The sequence below is a fragment of the Panulirus ornatus genome, chromosome 20 (genome assembly GCF_036320965.1).
Source record: "Panulirus ornatus isolate Po-2019 chromosome 20, ASM3632096v1, whole genome shotgun sequence".
NCBI lineage: Eukaryota > Metazoa > Arthropoda > Malacostraca > Decapoda > Palinuridae > Panulirus > Panulirus ornatus.
The window spans coordinates 57,319,090-57,338,487 of record NC_092243.1 but is presented as its reverse complement, the minus strand read 5'-3'; the positions used below and the strand labels follow the sequence as shown (position 1 = coordinate 57,338,487).

Genomic DNA, 19,398 nt, shown 5'->3' with positions numbered 1-19,398 from the left:
CCTTCCATTGTAATAGCCCCCTAATTTACATTGTCTATATTTATTCGATATAATTTCACCATTTAGCTGGCTAATATTGTTATTATTATTATTATTATTATTATTATTATTATTATTATTATTATCATTATTATTATTATTATTATTATTATTATTATTATTATTATTATTAACTCTTATGTTAGCGAATACTGATAGCCAATAATTTAGAGAAAAAAAGGTAAACTCTTTGATAAAGCCTCTTATTTACTGTAGAAAGACGCGAATTCTGCCCCTCAAGCAGCCCACTAGATTCTGTTATGCTTTCCTTAAACATTATCTCGCATGACTGAAATGTCACATATGTGTGCATGTATGTATGTATATATAGTGTTACCGGACTCCGCCTATAAGAGGCTACAAGGCGAGCGAAAAGTCAAATCTGGTGAGGCTGTATTACCGGAAGTACAGTCTCGTGAACGACTTTCTAACCCCAAAGGAGTATACGTCTCTGTGCTACTGGAGGTAGTGCAGCCTTGGGCTGCAGGAGCCTTTGAGCCTTTAGAAAGGTGCCGGATTACACCAGGGCTTGTTCAGAAATTAGCCCTTGGCTGAATATATATATATTGGAAAGGATCACAATTTTGCGCGTGAGCAAGTATATTCCTGTGAGTCCACGGGGAAAATGAAACACGATAAGTTCCCAAGTGCTCTTTCGTGTAATAATCGCATCATCAAGGGAGACACAAGAGAGAAATATAACTGTCAGTTGATATACAACGAAGAGACGTAGCTAGGTCGCCATTTGGTAAGCATACTATTCGCTATTTCCCGCGTTAGTGAGGTAGATTTAAGAACAGAGGACTGAGCCTTTGAGGGAATATCCTCTCTTGGCCCCCTTCTCTGTTCCTTCTTTTGGAAAATTAAAAACGAGAGGGGAGGATTTTCAGCTACCCGCTCCCTTCCCTTTTAGTCGCCTTCTACGACACACGGAATACGTGGGACGTATTCTTTCTCCCCTATATATATATATATATATATATATATATATATATATATACATAATTCTTTGGGTAGTGGAGAAAGATTACTTATCGCCCACGTATTCCCTGCGCATCGTAGCTGAAAATCCTCCCTTCCTGTATTATGGCAAACATGTATACATAGAAAATGCATAAAATGTGCGTTCATATGCACTATATATATATATATATATATATATATATATATATATATATATATATATATATATGATATTCGTGGAGGATGGAGCCCCGTGCACTTTACGAAGCCTCCAGGCCATCTTCGTATTAAAAAATTATCTCCGTCTTCCTCCATTATGTCGTGTAAGAGGCCTTGAAGTGGTGGGAGAGGAGGAGGGAGTGAATGGGAGTGAGGAAAAAGAGAGGCGGAGTAAGAGGGGAGAGTATCACAGGAGGGTAGGTGAAGATGGGAGCCAGTGGGAGGAGGCTGGTAATGGAACAGAGAAAGCCAGTGAGAGGAGCATGGTAGTGGAAGAGAGTGGGAGGGGGAAGAAGACATTGAGGTAAGATGACTGTATAAGACGCGGGTAAGAATGCTCTGAACCTGATGATGATAATGATGATGATGGTGATCATGATGATGATTATGTTGATAATGATGATGGTAATGATGATGATGATAATGAAGCTCAATGAATGAAATATTCCCTCAATATCGAGGTTATTAGTGTTTGATGACCCATCCCTCCTCCATGTATATATGTACTTTCTCCATGTGTGTATATATATATATATATATATATATATATATATATATATATATATATATATATATATATATAATGTGTGTGTGTGTGTGTGGAGTGCCACTACCCGCTTTTGTACAGATCCACAAGCCAAGCCAACATGTTTAGAGCCACCACCCACTGTGTACAGTGCCATCAACCACTGCGTACAGAGCCGCCACCCACTGTGCACAGAGCCATCAGGCACCGTGAACAGAGCAGTATCCTCCATGGACAGAGCCTCCGTGTACAGGACTTTATGCCATCATTTACAGAGAGAGCCTCCAAGGACTCATATCCCCGCTCCCCCTGTCCAGAGCCGCCAGCCCTCGTGTCCATAGCCATCGTTCAACATGTACAGAGTCACTGTCCACAAGCACCTGCCTCCGTGTACATTCACCATTGCCCCGTGTACAGAGACACCTGCCTCCCCCTCTCCCCGTGTCCAGGTCCACCTGTCTCTGTGCACATACTCACCTCTGTGTTCAGAGCCACCAGTCAGCATGTATAGAGCCAGCCTCTGCTATGTAAATGCACATCATGTACAACAAGTCCCACCTCCTCCCTTTCCCACTGATTACCTCCTTCCCCTCCTGTCCTCCTCCCACCTTCCCTGTCCTCTCCCATCCCATCCCTCCCCTCCCTCCCCTGTAAAAAGCTCCCCCACCCAAAGCGAGGGGATCCAGTGGTAATTCTCCGCCTTCCCCCCACCTCCCCTTCCGTCTAACGTTTAATAGGTCGTAAGTGGGAATACGTGTGAGGCATCACAGACCTGCGTTCCCTGACTTACCCTCCCCCGCCCCGCCCCGCCGTGTAGGGGAGGCCTGAGCATGTCCCAGGGACGCCGTGAGACACCCTGATTCAGGGCGGGAGGCCTTGCCTTGACGGGCTGTCGCGTCACGAGGCCCAAGGGGGGTTTAGGCCTTAGGAAAGGGTGGGGGAGGAGAGGGACGGAGGAGTCCTTCTTGGCATCCTCAGACCACTGGGAAGAGGAGGAGGAGGAGGAGGAGATGGTTATTACCCCAGCCCCAGCAACGAGTGTGATCACCACCTGCCGAGTGACGGTAGAGACAAATCCCACTTTATCCAGGTAGACTAAATGCTAATGGGGATCGAATCCCAATAACATTACCAGGGTCGGGGAATTAGGAATCAATGTGTATTTGATTCGACACGTGATATTCTGGTACGCAATATTCCGTTGGTAAGAGAGGCTTGGCTCTCGTGGGATATGACGTAAATTTGGAGACTCCAAGAGGATTTCATGCCACAGGAGTAAAGACAAATCCCTCACCAAATGCGATTGAACGCCACGAATGTCTTCAGAAGTCATCAGAACTTTAAAGTAATGGTCTTTGATGTCTTGAATACTTGAGCAGGGAGAGTTTAAACACGTTCTCCCTGAATATCAGGAAGCACGGGGAGAGTATCAGGCACGACAGGGAGAGTATCAGGCACGACAGGGAGAGTATCAGGCACGACAGGGAGAGTACATAGCTAGCTGACGCCCGTGGTGTTGCGGTTCCTGACCGTGGTGCACTCACGGGCCGCCCAGGGTCGAGCGCATGGGTTCGAATCCTGGTTGCGGCAGTCGGTCCACAGTCAACTCAGCTGTTCATCCACCCTTAGGTGTGGGTGTGGCTATATATATATATATATATATATATATATATATATATATATATATATATATATTTCGTCAAGAAGATGGCCTTGATAAGGGCCTCGCCTGCCCGTGCCGACTCAGCTAACATGAAAAATACAAAAACGCTGACTGCAGAAATAAGCACAGAGAATACTGGAAAAATTGTAAGCTGGCTAGATACTGGAAAAGGAGTGAGCCCATGAGATACTGGAAGAGAAGTAAGCTGACGGATGACTGGAGAAGTTAGCTGAAGAATAGTCACTGGAAGAGAAGTTAGCTGACGGATTGCTGGAAGAGAATTAGGTTGGCGGATTACTGGAAGAGACCAATTACTGGATGAGAGGGAAGAGAAATATGAAACTTGAATAGTGGAAAAGAAATAAGGACATGAAGTGCTGGAACGGACGTAAGGAGAATGACAGGTGGACGTGAGCAGACGGAATACTGGAAGAGAAGCACGCAGGCCAAACTCTGGAATAAGAGAAGTACACAAAGTGTATGAAGCTGGAGCCTAAGCGGATCCAGCACCACAAAAAGGGTAGTTGACAGTGAGCAAAACTCTGAGGTAAGCGGATTGGATTCCACGGCAGTGTATCGAGATGCCAAGGCCGCCGTATAAGGCCGGTGACTGTGAGTAAACGGAGGGACTTAACAGCATGATTCACTGGGCAGGTCAGGGGGAGGACCGGGAGAGTCGGCTCACACGGGAAGGGGCAAGGGAAACTGTTGGGGGAAGGGTGGGGTCGGGTGGGGGTTCGGTTGTGTCAGCAGGACCCCAGGTTCATGTTGAGTTAAAGGTGATTTCTTGTGTCTGTGTAATTTTGGTTCCTTGTTGTATCTGTGTGTGTGTCTGTGTAATTTTGGTTCCTTGAGTCAGTGTGTGTGTGTGTGTGTGTGTGTGTGTGTGTGTGTGTGTCATTTCGTTATTTGTGATAACCTTCTGTATTACTGGTGAGGGAATTCTACAGTCGTGGTGACACATCTCTTGAACTACCTCTGCCTAGGGGTAACGCGTTGCGCTCACCGCCAAAGAATTTAACAGAGGGAAGAGTCGTGTGAGTTCGTGTGATCAAGTGTCATGTGTGAGATGGAGTGTGTGTGTGTGTGTGTGTGTGTGTGTGTGTGTGTGTGTGGACTAGAGGCTAACACGAGACATCGCCCGACCTAGACAGCCCATTGCTACCTTCACGTCCGCTGGCGCACCTTCTCCTCCGCCCCCTAGCCCCGTCCGCCATTCCACTCTCCTGGGTATTGTGACTCATCCTACCTCAAGACCAAGGGTTCGAACCCACCCAGCTACCATGTCTCATCGTTGGCGTCCTCTTTACAATAGTGATACAGCAGCCCTCCACCTCTGCCCACCACACACACCCCGGAGCACACAACCCCACCCACCACCATTTATGTAAGACACACACACACACGCACAACGGTTGCATCAGATGACAAAATTAAAGGCGAATTTATTCATTTTATTTTTTTTCGGCTGACAGCATCATTTATGAACGGAAGTGTTGACAATTATTCTCATTAGCGTAGGTTTTAATGGAAAGTTTAATGGGGTAAAAGTTGTTTGTGTATTATATAATCTATAATTGATACCCAGTAATAATTGTACGTATTATTGTGCAATGATTGTATATATATATATATATATATATATATATATATATATATATATATATATATATATATATATATATATTATATAAACTATTTGCCACTATACCTTGAGACTCGAACCCTGGACCATCTTTGTGTGCAGCCAGGTAGCCTGGCTGTAAGGCCACGTTGAGCTTAAGTCATCATCATCTCCGTAACCACTGCTGATTCACGGGTCTGACTGATGCGTCACGCATCCGTTACCAGGCAGAATGCTGCCACTCACGCTCCAGACAAGGAAGGAAAGTAGGTTTTTAAAGAGACATCCAAGGCACTACGTCAACAGTGCTTATATATCTCATCCATGTAAATTGTCAACTATTTACCGCCATGCCCCGAGAATCGAACCTTGCCCTCAAAGGCCCCAGGTCATCTTGCCAAAGGGTCGTACCGTCCTTCCTGCTCAAGAGTCGCACCGTACTACTCAAGGGTTGTATCGTCCCACTCAAGGGGTTGTATCGTCCTACTAGAGGGTTGTACCGTCCTAATCGAGGGTTGTATCGTCCCACTCAAGGGTTGTATCGTCCCACTCAAGGGTTGTATCGTCCTACTGGAGGGTTGTACCGTCCTAATCGAGGGTTGTATCGTCCCACTCAAGGGTTGTATCGTCCCACTCAAGGGTTGCATCGTCCTACTCAGGGGTCGTATCAACCCATTCAAGGATTGTATCGTCCTGCTAGAGGGTTGTGCCGTCCTGCTCAAGGGTTGTACCGTCTTACTCGAGGGTTGTACCGTCCCACTCGAGGGTTGTACCGTCCTACTCAAGGGTTGTACCGTCTTACTCGAGGGTTGTACCGTCGTGCTCATAGGCTTTAGATACACTATGAAGAATGGATTTTAGCCCAGACAAAACTTAAAGAAAAAAAAGAAAGTTGACGTAGTATTTATAGAGTTTTCACCATAAGCGAGTTTTAAGGCATGGTTATTTTAATTCGCTCACATTTAAAATCACGATTTAACCATTCGCCAATTTTTGAGACACGTTTATTCAAGGGAGTTGAAGGTAATGGGATTACTTAGGACGTGGGAGTTTAACTGGAGTTTCTTGAATGTGAATTCAACATACAGAGGTTTAGCATGTTAGTTTAACACAATGCTGCTGTATACGGGAATTTAACATGGTAAATCCTATACTGGTGGGTCTAACATAGTTTAACGTTTGCATATTAAGAATACATGAAGTTTAAGTTTGATATTTGTATGGTTAATGTACTTGGAATTTAACACGGTTTTACCTTTGCATGTTAACCATACTTGGAGTTTAGCACTTAACACAGTATAACACATACATATCATTAAATAGTGAAGACATGAGACCTTAAAACACGCGAATTTAACGCAGGTACTGTCAGTGCACGAGAATTTAACACAGGTAGGGTCAGTGTACGAGAATTTAACACAGGTAGGGCTAGTGCACGAATTTAACTCAGGTAGGGCTAGTGCACGAGAATTTAGCACAGGTAGGGCTAGTGCACAAGAATTTAACACAGGTAGGACTAGTGCACGAGAACTTAACACAGGTAAGGCTAGTGCACGAGAATTTAACACAGGCAGGTTTAAAGTACGTGTGTTTAAGAGAATGTGACTTTAGACAGAATTTACCAAGGCGAATTTAACCCACACGAGACTGGACCACATTTAACTCCAATGAGATTCAAACGTAATTGAACCTGAACGAATTTAACGAAGGCAGGTTTAAACCACATAAGTTTGACTGTAGTAGTTAAACGTGTGTTGAATCTCACCTGAGTTTAACATGAAGGTTTGTCACAGGGAGTTAAACCCTCATGGGCTTAAAAAAGGATAGTTGCAGGAACACACACTAGTCAAACCTACGCGAATTTAACATTGGAAAGATACGCATTCCAACCCACACTTACTTTACATCCGTTAAGTTTCACGAAGAAGATACGCATTCCAACCCACACTTAGTTTACTTCCGTTAAGTTTAACATACGCAAGTCTGCTCATCCCATCCCCGCGAGCTCAGAAAACGCGTCGCGATACTTCGTCCCGCGATTTCATTACCCCGTTCTCGGACAACCCAATATTTGCGGTCTCCACGTTCGCGATTTTGGCGTAACCGCGATCCAGAACTCCGAAAAGTCTTCGCCAGACGCAGTGTATTATCCACACGCCTTTGGGAGGGAGTGGTGTGTGTGTGTGTGTGTGTGTGTGTGTGTGTGTGTGTGTGTAGGGGGCCGGGGAGGTGAAGGGTGAGGTAGAGAAGTAACCCCCCCGCTTCCCCATCCTCTCTTGATAGCCCTTATCAGGGGCGTCGCTCAGGTGTCAGGAGGGCTCTTCCAGATAAAGGCGAGGGACGTCAGGCCGGGCAATATTTGATTAGCCTTATCAGTCGGCGTATCGCAGGCAAATTGTAATTAATCACTGCCTTATATTACGAGGGAGATCAGCGCGATGGAGGCGTCATGTACGAGCGCCCTTGGGGAAGGGAGATGAGGTGCGGCGTACCCCATATTCGATGGTCGTGGGAGATTTGGCGGGGTGGATTTAACGCGTATCCCTGATGGGATCCACTGGTTTGGGTGGGGATTTATATAGACGTGACGGGGCGTTTGATACAAGGTTGGGAAATGGTGCTTAGAGAGAGACAGAGGAGGACGGGGGATGAAAAAAAAAAAAAAGAGTGAGCTCTGAATTTGCTTATATGAATTCTTTTGGGGACATTTTGCGGGCTAGGTGAATACGTCTGGCGTAGTTAACCGGCGTATACCGTGGTAGGAGGATGTATGGGTTCCAGGTAGATACGTCAGCCGTGGTCGGAGGTCGTATTGGTCGTAGGTACGAACGTCAGCCGTGGTCGGAGGTCGTAGTGGCTGTAGGTACGTACGTCAGCCGTGGTCGGAGGTCGTAGTGGTCGTAGGTACGTACGTCAGCCATGGTCGGAGGTCGTATTGGTCGTAGGTACGTACGTCAGCCATGGTCGGAGGTCGTATTGGTCGTAGGTACGAACGTCAGCCGTGGTCGGAGGTCGTAGTGGTCGTAGGTACGTACGTCAGCCGTGGTCGGAGGTCTTCTTACTTACGCCATCAAGGGTCAGCTCTGGAACCCACTTGGGGGTTGGTTTGGTGGTGGTTCCGGGGCTGACACTATCTCTGTGGTATCTGGGGTTGGTGCGGAGCTGTCATCTCCGGGGTTCTAAAGGGTACTCTGGGGTCAAGTAGTTAAAGTCTGTGATTAGTGTGGGGTAAAAATGTTGGAGGTATTTAACCTGTTGGGTAGGGGGGTGGAGGTGTGAGGGGTGGTTGGTTGGCTGAATGCATGGGAGGAGGGGTGGGGGGGGTTGATAGTTGAATGAGGGGTTATGGGTTGTTAAAGTAATGCTTCGCCTGGCTTGCCTGCTCCAGATCTCCCTCTCCAGGGATCTCGCAGCGCTCAGAAGCCAGCCACGTCCACCGGGCGCGACCGCAGGTCAGGGAGTATGATGTACCCTTGTCTTTTTTTTCTTTTTTGCGTTGAGCGCAGGACGCTTAAGGAATAAGTAGTGTATTCAGTACGGAAGTTCCATCTTAATCGTAATGGGTCTTGTGATGATGGTGAACGGTGAGAAGGGCACGGACGGTGTCCAGAACGCAGGCGAGAAAGTGTAACCCGTACATGCCTGGGGACTGTGGGTTTTAAATTGGTTTCTCAGGTGGTCGGGAGTTGAACATTGTGGTGGTGGAGAGGGAGCGGTGGGGTTGCTTGGTTCTTGTCGAGTCATTACGGTGTAGCTTTATGTTGTCAGCGTTGTTTGTTGAGAGAGGGAGAGAGAGAGAGAGAGAGAGAGAGAGAGAGAGAGAGAGAGAGAGAGAGAGAGAGAGAGAGAGAGAGAGAGAGAGAGAGAGAGAGAGATCTGTAACTATGGGCTGTTGAAGTGTGAGGCCGGATTAATCGTATTGCCATGAGACATCCGGGTGAGCTAGTTATCGTTCCGACATCCGGACAAGTTGATTAATTTTCCTTGTCATCTGGATCAAGATTATCTTCGTTGACCTGTGGACAAGATAGTCATTGCTCTGTAACCAGGAACAGCAAGATGACATATAGTGTCGCTTTCATACTGGTTTCATCCAAATTAAAAGTTATACGCGTCTCTACCGGTGAATTCTGGACCAGAAATCGTTCCCTACCGGTAACATCCGGATAAGGTAATTTCGGTCCATAATATCCGGATTAAAGGGTCTGAAATTTTCAAGTGGTTGTAATCCGAAATCTAAAGTTAGTATGAGATATAATATTATATGATGTAATATAATATATGGTATAATAAAAGAATGATTTAATGCAATATAATGTAATATCATATTACTGAAATATAATCTGGTGTTTGGTTCACAGGTGAGTGTTCCTCGGGCCCTCGACTCACGTTCCGTCCTATAAGAGGTCAGGAGAGGTCACCTGACCTCCCCCCCCTACTCTGAGGTCAGATCATATCAGGTCAGTTCTTGCCAGAAATTGTTGGAAATTTGTGAGGCGAATATGAAGGGCAGTAGCCGGCGAATTTTAATCATGAAACCAGGGAATGTTACACTGGAAATTAATTATTAAAGGAAAAATATTAATAACATTTTTACTTTGGGTTTTGGGTGAGGATATGATTATTAGATCTTAATGGGGATAGATTCATTAGGTCTTGGTGGGGATAGACTCGGTGGGTCTTGTAGGTGGGTGCTGGTGGAGATAGGTGCAGTGGGTGTTGGTGGGGATATATACAGTTGGTGTTGGTGGAGATAGGTGCAGTGGGTGTTGGCGGGTATAGATTCATTGGGTGTTGGTGGAGACAGATTCATTGGGTGTTGGTGGAGACAGATGCAGTGAGTAAGGATCCAATAAGCGTTGGTGAAGATGAATATCGTTTGAATATTTACAACGACATTTACCACCTCCTCCTCTTCCTCTCTGCCCACCCTCATCCCTAATCCATCTCTCTCACACCTTCTTCCTCATTCATCTCCCTGCCTCCTCCTCCTCCTCCTCCGCTCCCTCCAGCCCTGTAGCTCCACCTTCACACAGCTGTCGTGTGTTTGTCACGAAGAAAGGCGATCCCTTCCCAACACTCTCTTTGTATGCAGGGAATTGTCCATCTGGTTCCTTTGGCTGTGGTGGTAACGTTGGTGATAGTGTTGGTGATGATGGTGATAGTGTTGGTGATGTTGGTGGTGGTGGTGATAGTGTTGGTGGTGATGGTGATAGTGTTGGTGATAATGGTAGTGATAGTGTGTGAGGGTTGCGTGAGTGAAGGGAGCTATGGACGGAGTCAGGGGGAGGGTGATGGGAGTCGTGGGAGCTCCCTGCTTCCCTCTCTCCCTCACGCTATCCATCATAAGTGAAGTCGGGTTAGGCTAAGTCCCTGGAAGTTGAGATTATACGTGACACGTCGTATGATTATACAGGATCAAGGCCGAATTATAGGGTGATTGACGGCCCTAGTTTACTGTGTGATGGGTGGCCGGTGATGGGCGGGGGGCAGGAGACTGGGGTGTGATGGGCGGGGGTGCCAGGAGACTGGGATGTGATGGGGTAAGTTGATGATAAGGGGAAATGAGGAGGATTTGAGGGGGTGATAACGCATGGGGAAAGAAATGAGGAGATTTATATAACTGAGTTAGGAGTATCTACTGGAAGTCGTGGGGAAGGATGTGAAGTGATGGGGTGACGAGAGGGGATTGGCTGATAGAGAGAAGAGTCGTGATGGGAAAGGGGGGGGGGGACAGAGGGGTGAGGGATCAGGGGAGATGGGGAACAGATGATAAACTGGAGGCGTGATGGGGTAAGTAGGCGAAGGAAGTGAGAGGATGTGAAGAGGAGAGGGGGGTCGAGGGTGTTGGGTGTGAGAGGGGAGGAGAGAGGGTGGTGTGGAAGTGAGGAGCAGGTAATGTTCGACATGCTACTGTCGGAATGAATTATAATTCATACTTAGTATACAGAAATATCGAACATTTATTTTTGGTGTGTTGACCGATTTTGGTTTGATCTGTCCAGATACCCACGCTCGTAAATGACCTGTGTCATTAGGTACCTAAATTAAAGTATTCGTGTCTCATGATAGACTTACTGAATATGAGAACATCATTAATCCTTAGCTCATGGGGTGCGACGACTTATCCCGTGGTACGGTACGATTACTAGGATCATTATATCCTGGGATGAAGTGATCCTATTGAAGGGTATAAGTTGCTTCCAGTTAAACACCATATATTACCCTTGGGTTATATATGACACACATATACACCATACATTATCCTTGGGTTATATATTACACACATATACACCATATATTATCCTTGGGTTATATATTACTCACATAACATATCCTTGGGTTGCCTTGAAAGCCAAACTGATGTTTTTATCATTAATTGAATAGGATTACCATTTATTTAGACATGATTATTCCAGACGATAGAAAAATGGTATTGTATATTTATTGGTAACCATCACTTTCCTTCATCCAACATCCTTGTTACTTCAGGACAGACAACAGGCGGGAGGTTCGCATGAAGGAAACGCACTTTCTGATACCATTAAAAGGAATTAGAATATATTATTGATGTTAAAGGAAACGTGTCTGCTGTTTTGAAGATAAATCTTACAAAAGTAAGTTGAGATGATTATATACTTAGATTATTAATATCGTTCATTTATTGACATATAACCTACAGTGGCGTTTTTCGGTGCATGGACGCATTTTGTTTTTTGATCATACAAGCATAATTTTGTGTGTATGGATGTTTATGGATGGGGTTGTTAGGGAGGTAAATGCAAGAGTTTTGGAAAGAGGGGCAAGTATGAAGTCTGTTGGGGATGAGAGAGCTTGGGAAGTGAGTCAGTTGTTGTTCGCTGATGATACAGCGCTGGTGGCTGATTCATGTGAGAAACTGCAGAAGCTGGTGACTGAGTTTGGTAAAGTGTGTGGAAGAAGAAAGTTAAGAGTAAATGTGAATAAGAGCAAGGTTATTAGGTACAGTAGGGTTGAGGGTCAAGTCAATTGGGAGGTGAGTTTGAATGGAGAAAAACTGGAGGAAGTGAAGTGTTTTAGATATCTGGGAGTGGATCTGGCAGCGGATGGAACCATGGAAGCGGAAGTGGATCATAGGGTGGGGGAGGGGGCGAAAATTCTGGGGGCCTTGAAGAATGTGTGGAAGTCGAGAACATTATCTCGGAAAGCAAAAATGGGTATGTTTGAAGGAATAGTAGTTCCAACAATGTTGTATGGTTGCGAGGCGTGGGCTATGGATAGAGATGTGCGCAGGAGGATGGATGTGCTGGAAATGAGATGTTTGAGGACAATGTGTGGTGTGAGGTGGTTTGATCGAGCGAGTAACGTAAGGGTAAGAGAGATGTGTGGAAATAAAAAGAGCGTGGTTGAGAGAGCAGAAGAGGGTGTTTTGAAGTGGTTTGGGCACATGGAGAGGATGAGTGAGGAAAGATTGACCAAGAGGATATATGTGTCGGAGGTGGAGGGAGCAAGGAGAAGAGGGAGACCAAATTGGAGGTGGAAAGATGGAGTGAAAAAGATTTTGTGTGATCGGGGCCTGAACATGCAGGAGGGTGAAAGGAGGGCAAGGAATAGAGTGAATTGGAGCGATGTGGTATACCGGGGTTGACGTGCTGTCAGTGGATTGAATCAAGGCATGTGAAGCGTCTGGGGTAAACCATGGAAAGCTGTGTAGGTATGTATATTTGCGTGTGTGGACGTATGTATATACATGTGTAAGGGGGTGGGTTGGGCCATTTCTTTCGTCTGTTTCCTTGCGCTACCTCGCAAACGCGGGAGACAGCGACAAAGTATAAAAAAAAAAAAAAAAAATATATATATATATATATATATATATATATATATATATATATATATATATATATTCCTTGCTGCTGTTGTACAGATTTGACACTTACGGAACACGACGGTACGATCGTAAGACACGATGACCCAGCCCTTTGGCTTGAACCTCAAAGGTCAGGTCGGTTATAACGGCGGGGGGTCACGCACCGTACCGTTCAAGGGTCGTACCGTCGTGCTCGTAAGGGGGGTCAAGAGTTGTTTTGTGTTGCATCGCACCAGATTAAGTGCAGCGGACAGGAAGTTCCTGCTTAAGATGCTTCATAAAGAATTTAAGTCGTGGCGGGCAACGTTTGCAACGACACACACACACACACACACACACACACACACACACACACACACACACACACACACACACACACACACACCTGGTCTGTACAACCTGGTCTGTACAACGACAAAAAAAAAGAAAGAAAATCGTACATTACAGGACTTTATGGCACTTGTGATTATGTAAAATTATATTCTTACGTAGTTTAAGGAAATTGATGATGACCAGTACAAATAGAATTTATAATTTGAATAAAATATAGGTTATCCTGCGTGATAGGAAAAATATATATATATAGATTAGATTCGTTGTCTGATTTTAAAGCACTAAATGATATCGTAAGATTAATTGCTATTTTACTGATACAAGGAAATTAATTTCGACAAGAATAGATAGCATTTACCTCTCAAACTACAGCATAGAATTAAACCCGTTGCATTTTACGGTTTGGGAATATAAGAATAGAATTCATATGACCCATAATGTTGCCTGGTAAGTGTAAACTTTAGCTTTGTAGTTTTGATATAGAGAAATCGATCAAAAAATGAATAAGGACGATACACACACACACACACACACACACACACACACACACACACACATATATATATATATATATATATATATATATATATATATATATATATATATATATACATACATATAATATATATATAATTTTATTTTTCTATTTTGCTTTGTCGCTGTCTCCCGCGTTAGCGAGGTAGCGCAAGGAAACAGACGAAAGAATGGCCCAACCCACCCACATACACATGTATATACATACACGTCGACACACGCAAATATACATACCTATACATCGCAAAGTATACATATGTATACACACACAGACATATACATATATACACATGTACATAATTCATACTATCTGCCCTTATTTCCATCGCCACCCAGCCACACATGAAATGACAACCCCCTCCCCCCGCATGCGCGCGAGGTAGCGCTAGGAAAAGACAACAAAGGCCACATTCGTTCCCATTCAGTCTCTAGCTGTAATATATAATGCATCGAAACCACAGCTCCCTTCCACATCCAGGCCCCATAAAACTTTCCATGGTTTACCCCAGACGCTTCACATGCACTGATTTAATCCATTGACAGCACGTCGACCCCGTTATATCACATCGTTCCAATTCACCCTATTCCTTGCACGCCTTTCGTCCTCCTGTATGTTCAGGCTCCGATCGCTCAAAATCTTTTTCACTCCATCTTTCCACCTCCAATTTGGTCTCCCACTTCTCTTTTCCTCCACCTCTGACACATATATCCTCTTGGTCAATCTTTCCTCACTCATTCTCTCCATGTGACCATACCATTTCAATACACCCTCTCCTGCTTTCTTAACCAAACTCTTTTTATTACCACACATCTCTCTTACCCTTTCATTACTTACTCGATCAAACCACCTCACACCACATATTGTCCTCAAACATCTCATTTCCAATACATCCTTCCTCCTCCGCACAACCCTATCTATAGCCCACGTCTCGCAATCATATAACATTGTTGGAACCACTGTTCCTTCAAACATACCCATTTTTGCCCTCCAAGATAATGTTCTCGCCTTCCACACATTCTTCAAAGCTCCCAGAACCTTCGTCTCCTCCCCACCCTGTGACTCGCTTCCGCTTCCATGGTTTCATTCGCTGCTAAATCCACTCCCAGATATCTAAAACACTTTACTTCTTCCAGTTTTTTTTTTTTTTTCATTCAAACCTGACTCCCAATTAACTTGTCCCTCAACCCTACTGAACCTAATAACCTTGCTCTTATTCACATTTGCTCTCAGCTTTCTTCTTTCATACACTTTACCAAACTCAATCACCAACTTCTGCAGTTTCTCACCCGAATCGGCCACCAGCGCTGTATCATCAGCGAACAACAACTGACTTACTTCCCAAGCTCTCTCATCCACAACAGACTGCATACTTGCCTGTCTCTCCAAAACTCTTGCAGTCACCTCCCTAACAACCCCATCCATAAACAAATTAAACAACCATGGAGACATCACGCACCCCTGCCGCAAACCGACATTCATTGGGAATCAGTCACTTTCCTCTCTTCCTACTTTTACACATGCCTTACATCCTTGATAAAAACTTTTCACTGATTCTATCAACTTACCTTCACTGATTCTAACAACTTACCTCCACACCATATACTTTTAATACATTCAACAAAGCATATCTATCAACTGTCATATGCCTTCTCCAGATCCATAAATGCTACATACAAATCCATCTGTTTTTCTAAGTATTTCTAACATACATTCTTCAAAGCAAACACCTGATCCACACATCCTCTACCACTTCTGAAACCACACTGCTCTTCCCCAATCTGATGCTCTGTACATGCCTTTACCCCTCTCAATCAATACCCACCCATATAATTTCCCAGGAATACTCGACAAACTTATACCTCTGTAAATTTGAACTCTCTCCTTATCCCCTTTGCCTTTACACAATGGCACTATGCAAGCATTCCGCCAATCCTCAGGCACTTCACCATGAACCATGATACATTGAATATTCTTACTAACAAGTCAACAATAAAGTCAACCCCTCTTTCGATGAATTCCCCTGCAATGCCATATATATATATATATATATATATATATATATATATATATATATATATATATATATATATATATATACATACATAGACAAATTCTTTCTCCCCTATCCCTGGGGATAGGGGAGAAAGAATACTTCCCTCGTATTCCCTGCGTGTCGTAGAAGGCGACTAAAAGGGAAGGGAGCGGGGGGCTGGAAATCCTCCCCTCTCGTTTTTTTTTTTTTTTTTTTTTTTTTTTTTTTTTTTTCCCAAAAGAAGGAACAGAGAAGGGGGCCAGGTGAGGGTATTCCCTCAAGGGCCCAGTCCTCTGTTCTTAACGCTACCTCGCTATCGCGGGAAATGGCGAATAGTATGAAAAAAAAAAAAAAAAACATAGATAGACATCTTAGGGAATGGGTTTTTTTCTGCCACTTGGAAATACCCTCTCATTTTCCCAGGCTTATGATCACGGGAGTATGTTGATTATTTGAATGATCATCTGTTGAGCCGCTCAGTATAACCCACACACATCCGTTGGGTCTGGTCGTACACCTCATACTTAATATTTGACATTTAAGCTGTGATATGTAATATTTAAGCTTTGATCTTTAATATTCATGGTTTGTTATGTAATATTTAAGCTTTCATATTTGATATTTGAACTTTAACATTTGATATGTAGATTTGTCAATTCCCGCAGCTGTCACCTCCCACCACCACTTACCTGCTCCTCCTTGTCTGGCCGCGGTGTTGCTTCCGGCATCATTACACATATTGCTTTCTTTTTCTTCTTTCTTTCTTATTTTTTATATACATATTTTTTCTTTGCTCACTTTACTTGTGCTAGCTGGTTGCATGTCTCCTCGCCCGGTCAGGTCACGCGGCACCTGACCCACCATGCTACACGTTATGTACCACGAATCCTTAAAGAACGCTGGCAGCTCGAGGGGTTGTGTGGATGGGGGGACTGATGTGGTGTTGTCTATTTCTTTCCTGCCACGGCTAAACTTTGGAGCTCTTTACCAGCTTATGTTTTTTTTTCTCTTCTGATCCTTTTACAACCTGTTTTCCCTGTAAGAATTTTACTGCTGGAGGAATATTTTTTTTTTCGTTGTCTCCCATTAGGGCTGTAATCTCTAGATAAGACGAATATGACGTAAGTAAAGAATAAATGAATAATTGAAAAAAAAATGGAATGAGATTTATTGTGGTTGTGGAAAATGCATTTCAGATTTAATCGTCAGTCATCATTTTTTAATAATTTGCTAAATTTTTGACGAGATGATATATTCATTTAATTTTGATATTCTTTGAAGTGGTTCATTAGTATTATGAAATTATGCTCTTGTCTATGATTTCATTACACTACATATTTTATTTTTACTTCGTAAATTTTATGTTTGCTGTCATCGCCATTGATGTTTTTACACAATTACAAATCTTCTTACTTTTCTTTCATTGTCCGAAGCCTTACACAAATACGTATATATTATTCATATATTTTATTATACTTATCGCCGTCTCCTGCGTCAGGGAGGTAGCGCAAGAAAACGGACGAGGAATGGCCCAACCCAATCACATGCACATGCATAAACATAAAAGCCCCTACACGCCTTTGTTGTCCTTTCCTAGCGCTACCTTGCGCGCGTGCGGTGGGAGGAGGTTGTCATTTCATGTGTGGCGGGGTGGCGACGGGAATGATAAAAGACAGCAAGTATAAAATTATGTACATTTCTATATATGTCTGCGTATACATATACAAGTATACGTTGAAATGTATAGGTATGTATATGTGCGTGTGTGGACGTGTACGTATATACAAGTGTATGTGGGTGGATTGGGCCATTCTTTCGTCTGTTTCCTTGCGCTACTTCGCTAACGCGGGAAACATCGACAAAGTATATATATATATATATATATATATATATATATATATATATATATATATATATATATAATGTGGTCCCGATTATTCTATTTAACGCGGGGCAAATCTATTACTCATGTCTGCTTCATTTGCTTGTTTTTCTTTAGGTATTCAAATATACAGTCGGGTAAATTTCCGTAGCAACAGGAAATTTATCTCTCCGCTCCGTTTTCCTTGCTGGCCTAACTTCAGTAAATTTATCAAGTAGAACTTTTCCCGACGCAAAGGAATGGCATCGCTTTAGTCAGTCAGCGGGCGATTCGTAAGCCCATGCAACCGCTATATATTTATACGTATTGGCCTTGAATTATTTTCGGTAAATGTGATGTGTTAAATGCGGTGAGAAACGATTCCTTTGATTGCATTCAACGGGAGGTCTCACAAAAATCCATGTACTTGATTCCCTTCCGTTTTGAAAATATGTAATAATTGCTGTTACAACAATTTCTCGTAGAGGAAAAATGAAAACACCGTGATCTGTTTGCAGGTGATTAATATTAGCATTTTTATTGCGCCCGGAAACTTATGGACGACGGTTTTCCCGGGGTTGAAACAAATGAGCGTCGTGGCGGGAAATTAGCGACTCGCGCGCGACTGAGGACGTGGCGGGGAGTCCCCCCATGTTTCCCGCGCTGCGTTATGGTAATGTCTACTACGACCACTACTACCCACCACCGCGTTTAATTAAGCTGCAACATAATGCCACTGATGAATTTAAATTAATGCAGATTCGCTGAGAGAAAGTACACTTGTTATACCCGTGCGTCTGGTTGTTGTTATTGTTGTTTTGGCGGGCTTTCTGGCGGGACGCGCCAAGAAGCGCGCGTAAACATGCTAGCGGGGCGGACAGAAGTAACGGTATTTTCCATCTGTTGAGATTAACCGTTTGTAAACAGACGCATTAGTGGATATTTCTGTCCGTCATTGAATGTGTATTTAACAAATTTTTCATCAGCTTATATGACAAGTGGTGTAGGCTAGGAAAAATTTATCGAGGTAGATAAGACACCACAGTGATTATATTACTTTACCTCACTCTTCATCTTCATAATTTGATTATTTGGACTGTCGAATCTTGTGGTTATTTTTGTTTTACATTTCTGATACGCGGCTATATATGTTTTTGGATGGGTGGCAGTCACATGATCGAGACGCTTATTACTTTCAGTAATACGCCGCAAGAAATGGTGATAGCTACGACACCAGACGTTAGACTGATCGTGATGTAGGACAAGCCTATAGTTGCTGCACTGGATGATAAGAGTCATTGCATCGTCAGATATTTAGACAAATCAGGGTATTGGTTAATTGGTTGCCCGGGGCATTGGACGCTACCGCTGTCTAATATATATATATATATATATATATATATATATATATATATATATATATATATATATATATATATTTTTTTTTTTTTTTTTTTTTTTTTTCATACTATTCGCTATTTCCCGCGATAGCGAGGTAGCGTTAAGAACAGAGGACTGGGCCTTTGAGGGAATATCCTCACCTGGACCTCTTCTCTGTTCCTTCTTTTGGAAAATTAAAAAAAAAAAAAAAAAAAAAAAGAGAGGGGAGGATTTCCAGCCCCCCGCTCCCTTCCCTTTTAGTCGCCTTCTACGACACGCAGGGAATACGTGGGAAGTATTCTTTCTCCCCTATCCCCAGGGATATATATATATATATATATATATATATATATATATATATATATATATATATATAT

General features: G+C 43.4%; 1 protein-coding gene across 1 annotated transcript in view; it reads left to right on the top strand.

Moving 5' to 3' along the window:
* The window catches only part of LOC139756034 (discoidin domain-containing receptor 2-like), a 1,074,315-nt gene that overhangs the window by 59,207 nt on the left and 995,710 nt on the right, over positions 1-19,398 (top strand). The window lies entirely within an intron of this gene.